Source organism: Neoarius graeffei, chromosome 26 (assembly GCF_027579695.1).
Source record: "Neoarius graeffei isolate fNeoGra1 chromosome 26, fNeoGra1.pri, whole genome shotgun sequence".
NCBI classification, from domain to species: domain Eukaryota; kingdom Metazoa; phylum Chordata; class Actinopteri; order Siluriformes; family Ariidae; genus Neoarius; species Neoarius graeffei.
Genome location: NC_083594.1, coordinates 1,117,479 through 1,126,943, shown reverse-complemented (window position 1 = coordinate 1,126,943; position 9,465 = coordinate 1,117,479). Strand labels below are relative to the sequence as shown.

Here is a 9,465-nt window from a genome sequence, read left to right as displayed (position 1 = left end):
GTGGGCGTGACATCATTTCCAGAGTTTTGTTTGTAGTTTTGTTTGAAATGTCCTCGTGGTCCAGTTGGACTGTGCACTTCCCCTCAGAGAGTCGACTCGGCTGCCATCTTGAGTGAAGATGGCAGCTGAGTTTTACAGTTTGATGATGATCAAACTGCAAAACCGCTGGAGACGTCCTCTTACCCAGAATGCACAGCAGTCCAATTAAACTGTTTAAAGCAATATAAAAGGTAATAAAATATTTCATATTTGCAAAATTCTAATGTTTAAAGGTTTGTGTTTTGAGAAATGCAGTAATGAGGATGGGGAGAGATTGAAAAGATACAAGAATGAGGGATAAAGACGGAGAGAGAGGGATAAAGGAGAGACATGATGACTGTAATCCAGCACAAATTCATTACATATGCAAATGAGGTGAAAATAAAACATTAAAAATCATCAGCGCTGCTCAAGTGAATAATTTAATTCTGCACCGAGCCTCTCACATTACAGTCATGAATTAAAACGCTTTATGTTTTTATCTAATTATCTAAATGTTTGCATTTAATGAGATAATCTGAAGCTTGTGAACTTAATGAAGCTTCATTTGCGTAATAATGATAAAGCGGCTAGAGATAATGAGATTATTATTATTATTATTATTATTATTATTATTATTATAGGTGATACCCTTAGACATGAGCCACGCTAACAAAGAGATGATGTGAAATCACAGCGATCTGGATGGATTTCATGATGAATGTTCTGAGTAAAGCAGACTGTAAACTGCACTCTGAAAAGATCCAGAGGAGGAACAACATCATCTTCCGACAGCATCCAGAACAAAACCTGATAAACATCTTCAGCATAAAACTCAGCGTGAGGAGCGTGAGGAGGCCATCGCCAGTGCAGGAGAAAGGAGAACGTTTGAGTAGAGATGAAGCTCTGGTGTTAAAAAGTTGTTAAAATAATCTCTTGCTGCATCTGGAGCTGAATAAAATACTGATCAACATGTCAATATTTCTATAAATAAAAGTCTCAGCAAGATGTGATGCAAATTACCACTTCCTGTTTCCTCTCTGATGACTGAGGTGTTCAGAAACAGATGATGAAGGTCGATGACCCCAGCATGATGCAGATCTGTTTTATGCCCATTATCACCTGTATTTAAGGTCATAAAATTATAGAGTTTAAATTATTTATACTGAGAGAACTGAGAACGCAAACACTGCACACAGGCAGAGTTCTCACTGTTCAGATTAAAAAAATACAAATAAAAGAACACATTAACAGAATGACAGGCAGCCTGGGGGTCAAAGGGGATGGAGCTGATTATTATTATTATTATTATTATTATTATTATTATTATTATTATTATTATCTCATCTCAGATAATAATGCCCGATCCTCTGATGGCTTCTGATCCGATGTATCCATGTAATCTCATCTCATTATCTCATCTCATTATCTCTAGCCGCTTTATCCTGTTCTACAGGGTCGCAGGCGAGCTGGATCCTATCCCAGCTGACTACGGGCGAAAGGCGGGGTTCACCCTGGACAAGTCGCCAGGTCATCACAGGGCGACACATAGACACAGACAACCATTCACACTCACATTCACACCTACGCTCAATTTAGAGGCACCAGTTAACCTAACCTGCATGTCTTTGGACTGTGGGGGAAACCGGAGCACCCGGAGGAAACCCACGCGGACACGGGGAGAACATGCAAACTCCACACAGAAAGGCCCTCGCCGGCCCCGGGGCTCGAACCCGGACCTTCTTGCTGTGAGGCGACAGCGCTAACCACTACACCACTGTGCCGCCATTATTATTATTATTATTATTATTATTATTTGCATTGGAATAAACAAATGAATGGACATCTTAGTAAAAGATTTTGTCTTGTGTGTGTGTGTGTGTGTGTGTGTGTGTGTGTGTGTGTGTGTGTGTGTGGTTTCTAACATGATGTTAAATGGAACCTCTCCGTCACAACAAACATCAACTCAGACCATAAAATAACGACGTGACGTCACCGTGATCGATACGAGTTCACTTCTACAGAAATGTCACAGGATCAAAACAAGATTATAGATGTAAAAAAGGATTTAAAAAAAAATAGATCTATTTTTTAAAAGCATTTTTAAAAATCCTATTATGCTAATTGTTTTTAATTACACATACTTTAATCTTTTCTTTTTTGAAACAAAAATTGTTTATTTTATTGTCAGAAATCAGAGAATCAGAAATTAATAACATAATTTTAGAATTTATTTCATTTCTATTTTTATTATAGTAATTCCTTTTAATTTTAGTTATCTTTTTTTATTATAGCATTATGTGATTTAAAAACTTCAAAATATTCTAATTATTGACAGAAAGGAATTGCAGCATCACACTGAAATCTGCCCTAAAAACGATGATGAATTTTATTTACAGATTAAAATTGATTAAAATAGGAAGTTTCATTAAGAATGACCAACATCATTTATTAATTAATAAAATCATAATAATTTATTTTATATCTGTTAAAATATATATTACTATAAACTTCTTTTGTGTTACAGTCAGGAACCCCGGCCTCACATTGAACCACACCCTAAAAAACCATGATGTCATCGATCACAGTGGATTAAAATGACCCTCTGCATCCATTCTGCTCTCCTCATCGCGCCTGAGAGATGAAACTCAGCTTTAAAATGATTATTGCGCATAACAGGAGCATAATAAACATCATCCTAATGAGATAATGTGGACAAAGAGATCAATACACTCTGCTTACTGCGGGATTATGGGTAATAATGTTTTTTTTTCAGAGAGTGAAATCAGATCTCACTGCTAAAGTGCTTTTCTAAAATCAATACACTGAGACACAGGAGGAGGGGGAGGGGAAGAGGAGGAGGAGGAGGGGAAGAGGAGGAGGAGGAGGGGGAAGAGGAGGAGGAGGAGGGGGAAGAGGAGGAGGAAGGGAGGAGGGGAAGGGGAGAGGAGGAGGGGGAAGAGGAGGAGGAGGAGGAAGAGAAGGAGGGGAGGAGGAGGAAGAGGAAGAGGAGGAGGAGGAAGAGGAGGAGGAGGAGGAAGTGAAGGAGGGGAGGAGGAAGAGGAGGAGGGGAGGAAGAGATCTTCCTCAACATCTGAGCCTCATAGAGGAGGAGCCGTACCACAATGGAAAGTTATACACTTTCTGTTCTCTGTGTATCTTAATGTAGATTATATTTATGTATTTTGTGCATTATTTTACTAAATAAAATCAATCAATCATATTTGAATTGGTTTTATTTTGAGACAGAACAGAAGAAAATGTTTCCTTTTTCTCTCGAGTTTAATTTCTCACTTCACCTGGAGTTTATGTTTATATTCTTATTTACTTCATTTCATTTCACTATAAGCTGCATTTACATATTTATGTAAATCTACAGGTCCTTGAGTGATGTTATAGAATTAATGTTTACTGTTGTTCTGTAAATTAATTTAATTTCTGTCAGATTAAACTCTGATTCGTTACAGACACAAATCACCCTTTAATTACAGTTTAATTAACAAATGCACTGATTTACATTCTGCTCTAATAACTAACGACATTAAAGAATCTAATTATTCAATAGTAACACACACACACACACACACACACACACACACACACACACACACACACACACACACAGAGGACGGGGTGCGGGTCGGGGTGTGATGTTTTTAACGTTCTTCTTTCTGAGACCAGCAGGAAGTTAATCCTTTCAGTCTCCAGTGTCTCAGGTCTGCGTGCCTTTCCACCTGACATCACGTCCTGCTTCTCTTCACTTTCTCCTCCAACACGTTTCTGATGCTCTGTGACTCTGTTTGTGTTTACAGAGTGTGATAAATGTGACGGCAAACAGAATCACCTCAACACTTAGTTCACCACTGTTATTTGTTTGAAAGCGACGCCGCTACACTCGGGGCTTGTATTTCTGATGCGTAGTGTGTTATACTTCACCTGAGACGCCGATGCTCCGTTGTGTCACACGTCACGCATCTGGTTGTAGAACATCAGCACGCTGTGGACAAACACACACTGGAGCTGCTTCACTGGGTTCATCATCAACAACCAAAGCTGGAATATTATGGAGTCTTCTTTATGGCAATATGTATGTAAAAAGGTCTACAGACTCAAGGAGGCGGAGTTTAAGCTCAATTTGAATCAGCAAATCACAAATTTTAACCAGTGACTTCACCACTACTCTTTATTTTCACATTAGCAACATTAGCAGGCTACATAAATGGAACAGTGTGCTAACTTTAGCTAGCATTAACCCAGCTAACATCAACGTTACATCTCTGACAGCTGTGTTATGGAGCTAGCATGGAAGCTAATTATAGCTAAACTAAACATCATCAGGTTTTAAAGAATATTATTTACAGAACCGTTAAAGAACCCACTGAAGGATCAATTGAAGAACTTCTCAAAGAACCCAATGTTCTCACAGTGCAGAAGGAACAGTGTGTGTGTGTGTGTGTGTGTGTGTGTGTGTGTGTGTGTGTGTGTGTGTGTAAAACACACCACCTCGATTAGAACGTCGCCTCCACACTCGCAGGTTCTGTGTGCTGGAGGAGAAATTGGAGAAAGAACGATGAGTCACAGTGTGTTTTTCTCCTGACAGCAGCTCCTGATTACAGGGTTATAAAACGCTCACTTCCTCCAGCACTGCCGCTGTCACGATGCTACACACACACACACACACACACACACACACACACACACACACACACACACACACACACTTTCTAAATAAAACACAGGATTTTTAACATTCACACCCATGGAAAGTGTTTGTATTAAATGCAGTGATAGCGTTAGTGTTAGCGTTAGCATCCTGACTGATACTGAGCAGTGGTGTGTTCAGCTTGAGTGTGTGTTTATTACATTTTCACACACTACGGACGTCACGTCACGTACTCAGAGCTCACGTCAGTGTTGTACTTGTGTTCCATGTTAAAGTGCCGCACTCAGAGTGGAGTTCAGCGCTCAGTGAAGTGACACGCTTCAGGATTCAGACCTCAGAGCGAACAACAAACACACACGGGGCGGAGTTTAAAACAGAGGCGTGTCTCAGTTCCACTCGACTCTGATCTTTGATCTTAATCACGTTTGTTGTGTGAGATTGGTTCGAGTGTTGAGTCCAGCGCCACCGTCTGACTGTGTGATGTAACGACAATACGTCACACTGTCATGGATGAGTTAGCTGTAAACACACACACACACACACACACACACACACACACACACACACACACACACACACAGCTGTCTCACTCCCACAGACATGTTGTTGCTGACCTGAATTTTCTTCCTACACACACATATGCACGCACACACTAAAAAAATTGTTTTAAAGATAAAAATGGTGTTGTGTTTTTACAGTGTGTGTGTGTGTGTGTGTGTGTGTGTGTGTGTGTGTGTGTGTGTGTGAGAGTCACTAGTCAAGTCTTTATATAACTTCGTCTCTTTACACGTCTCGTCTCACACACTGGAAGGTTTTTCAGGTCATTAGAGTTACACACTGCAAAATATTTAGATTTTCCTTCGTGGTAAAATCTTGTAGCTTTTAGTTTTCAAATTCTACACGATGAAAGAAAAACATCCTCTGATTTCCAGATACAGTGGTGCTTGAAAGTTTGTGAACCCTTTAGAATTTTCTATATTTCTGCATAAATATGACCCAAAACATCATCAGATTTTCACACAAGTCCTAAAAATAGGTAAAGAGAACCCAGTTAAACAAATAAGACAAAAATATTATACTGGGTCATTTATTTATTGAGGGAAATGATCCAATATTACATATCTGTGAGTGGCAAAAGTATGTGAACCTCGAGGATTAGCAGTTAATTTGAAGGTGAAATTAGAGTCAGGTGTTTTCAATCAATGGGATGACAATCAGGTGTGAGTGGGCACCCTGTTTTATTTAAAGAACAGGGATCTATCAAAGTCTGATCTTCACAACACATGTTTGTGGAAGTGTATCATGGCACGAACAAAGGAGATTTCTGAGGACCTCAGAAAAAGCGTTGTTGATGCTCATCAGGCTGGAAAAGGTTACAAAACCATCTCTAAAGAGTTTGGACTCCACCAATCCACAGTCAGACAGATTGTGTACAAATGGAGGAAATTCAAGACCATTGTTACCCTCCCCAGGAGTGGTCAACCAACAAAGATCACTCCAAGAGCAAGGCGTGGAATAGTCAGCGAGGTCACAAAGGACCCCAGGGTAACTTCTAAGCAACTGAAGGCCTCTCTCACATTGGCTAATGTTAATGTTCATGAGTCCACCATCAGGAGAACACTGAACAACAATAGTGTGCATGGCAGGGTTGCAAGGAGAAAGCCACTGCTTTCCAAAAAGAACATTGCTGCTCATCTGCAGTTTGCTAAAGATCACATGGACAAGCCAGAAGGATATTGAAAAATGTTTTGTGGACGGATGAGACCAAAATCAAACTTTTTGGTTTAAATGAGAAGCGTTATGTTTGGAGAAAGGAAAACACTGCATTCCAGCAAAAGAACCTTATCCCCTCTGTGAAACATGGTTGTGGTAGTATCATGGTTTGGGCCTGTTTTGCTGCATCTGGGCCAGGACGGCTTGCCATCATTGATGGAACAATGAATTCTGAATTATACCAGTGAATTCTAAAGGAAAATGTCAGGACATCTGTCCATGAACTGAATCTCAAGAGAAGGTGGGTCATGCAGCAAGACAACGACCCTAAGCACACAAGTTGTTCTACCAAAGAATGGTTAAAGAAGAATAAAGTTAATCTTTTGGAATGGCCAAGTCAAAGTCCTGACCTTAATCCAATGGAAATGTTGTGGAAGGACCTGAAGCGAGCAGTTCATGTGAGGAAACCCACCAACATCCCAGAGTTGAAGCTGTTCTGTACGGAGGAACGGGCTAAAATTCCTCCAAGCCGGTGTGCAGGACTGATCAACAGTTACCGGAAACATTTAGTTGCTGTTATTGCTGCACAAGGGGGTCACACCAGATACTGAAAGCAAAGGGTCACATACTTTTGCCACTCACAGATATGTAATATTGGATCATTTCCCTCAATAAATAAATGACCAAGTATAATATTTTTGTCTCATTTGTTTAACTGGGTTCTCTTTATCTACTTTGAGGACTTGTGTGAAAATCTGATGATGTTTTAGGTCATATTTATGCAGAAATATAGAAAATTCTAAAGGGTTCACAAACTTTCAAGCACCACTGTATTTTGTCTCCATAACATGATGATGAAGATGATGGTGATGATGATGAATACTATCAGAGTTTATTAGCGCCTTGCTAAACTGGAGGCCATAAGCTTCCGTCACATATTAGCTCCATTAGCGTCCAAGTGTAACTTCACAGTGACAGAAGTTCGAGTGAATACGTTCATGAATTTTCCTGAGATATAAATGAACTAAATTAAATTAAATTAAAACTCAAGCTAAAACTCAAGAATGCTTTTATTTTGATCAATCAAAACACATCACTCAGAGTTATGACATCAGATTGTGGTGGCCACTTCCTGTCAGAACAGGAAGTTAATGTACGTGTCATTATAAATCATTTTGTTTCTGAGTACAGTGATGTCACTTCCTGTCAGATCATTAAATACATTTTAATGATGTAACTATTAAGTTACTTCAAGTGTGTGTGTGTGTGTGTGTGTGTGTGTGAGTGTTAGACAGAGAGCATATAAAACACTGAATGACTCACATGCCTCGTGTCATGGCCGTACCAGCCCGTGATCCTTCTTCATTCATTTCGAGTCTCAGCCAATCACGACACTTCATCTGTTCCACATCACAGCCCCGCCCCCCTCCTTCTTCTCCTCATTGGTCTGGAACAGTCAGGATTCATGACAGGACTCTGACTGACCTGATGAGGGATTGTGGATTTAGGACAAAATCTGTTAAAGAACAGTTCTGTAATGTTCAGTAGTCACATGACCCCATGTGAGTCACATGATTGGCCCTCCTGGTGCTTCTGTCCAGGACTGAATCACTGCTTGACTGTTAAATTAAAACATGAGCGTGTCAGAGACGTGACATGAAGCTGGAGCTGCTCACAACCCAAACTTCCGACAGAGTCAAACCAGAGTCACAAAAGAGTTTATTCAGAGTCAAAACATTCAATTCAGAGTCAAAACATTCGATTCAGAGTCAGCTGGACTTCTCAGTGGAATCATCGAGTTAGTTTGGAATCAATTGGAGAGCTTACTATATTCATGTTGGGTTTTTTGGTCCATACCCTCGTGTTCACATCTCAAACAATACAAACAGAACCTAAAAATACACCAGGGTCTGATTCACACTGCACATGTCAAAATGCCCTTTAAGTGGGTTTTTTTTATGTTCCTTGTAATAATCTGGAAATGTCACAGTTTCCTCAGTAAATCTCTGGTTTGTCATATTGTCACTGAATGTGGCGAGCTGCTTAATTTTAATTTTATTACATTTCTGGCCCTGAAATAAGCTCCACCCCAAGCTGATGGAGATTAATTAATTAATTAATCCATCCGTGGGTGCTTGGTCCTGGTCAGTGTTGTGGATCTGGAGTCACTCATTCACACCGAGGGGAAACTTAGTGAATGAATGAATGTAAAGTTTTATATACACAGGGTTAGTCAAAATTATGTTGACACTTAAATGGTAGAAACCATTTATTCACAAAACATACATCATATGTGCAAGATGATTTACAGGACGGTCTCAACCTGTTCAACATCAACATACAACAACCAGCGAGCAACAGCACCATCTAAAGAATAATAAAAATACAAATAAGAATAATAAAAATAATCCATTAGTGTTAACATAATTTTGACTAACCCTGTATATTGGGTCATTAGGGTAACTAGCTGAACTTTATTCCTCTTCTGCTGTGTTAGTATTTTCATATTAGTCTTGTTTATTTTTCATTTTTAAATTGTCTCTTGCTTTGATGTTAAATTATAATATATTTTACAGAAAGAGAAAAAAATCCCATTACTGTCTTCAGTCAGTATTTTCTATCCCTGATTTCTTTCAGGTTTAAAGGTGAGTGTGTGTTTAAAGGCAGTTGTCTAGACACCTTTAAAACATCTGCCTCAGACGCTTTTACTCAGAGACGTTGTGGTAACGTCGGAGTGAGAACAACACACAGGCGAGTTTAATTATCTGAATGTGAAACTCTCGGATCTCGCTGTGTAACCCAGCTATGAATATCAAGAAAACTTTACTCACATAAATACTGACACAGCCTTTAGACTCCCATCACCACCACAGCCTTTAGACTCCCATCACCACCATGGCCTTTAGACTCCCATCACCACCACGGCCTTTAGACTCCCATCAGCACCACGGCCTTTAGACTCCCATCAGCACCACGGCCTTTAGACTCCCATCACCACCAAGGCCTTTAGATTCCCATCACCACCATTGCCTTTAGACTCCCATCACCACCATGACCTTTAGACTCCCATC

General features: G+C 39.8%; 1 long non-coding RNA gene across 2 annotated transcripts; it reads right to left on the bottom strand.

The window, feature by feature from the left end:
- Positions 1-285: 285 nt before the first annotated feature.
- On the bottom strand, positions 286-7,755 carry LOC132874302 (uncharacterized). 2 transcript variants are annotated; one of them, XR_009651645.1, is made up of 4 exons: positions 7,718-7,755; positions 4,522-4,679; positions 3,955-4,015; positions 286-1,140 (listed from the first exon to the last, which is right to left on the bottom strand). It is a non-coding gene; the product is annotated as an uncharacterized LOC132874302 (long non-coding RNA). The 2 variants fall into 2 exon arrangements; XR_009651646.1 differs by lacking the exon at positions 286-1,140 and adding an exon at positions 3,530-3,814.
- Between the last annotated feature and the right edge of the window lie 1,710 nt (positions 7,756-9,465).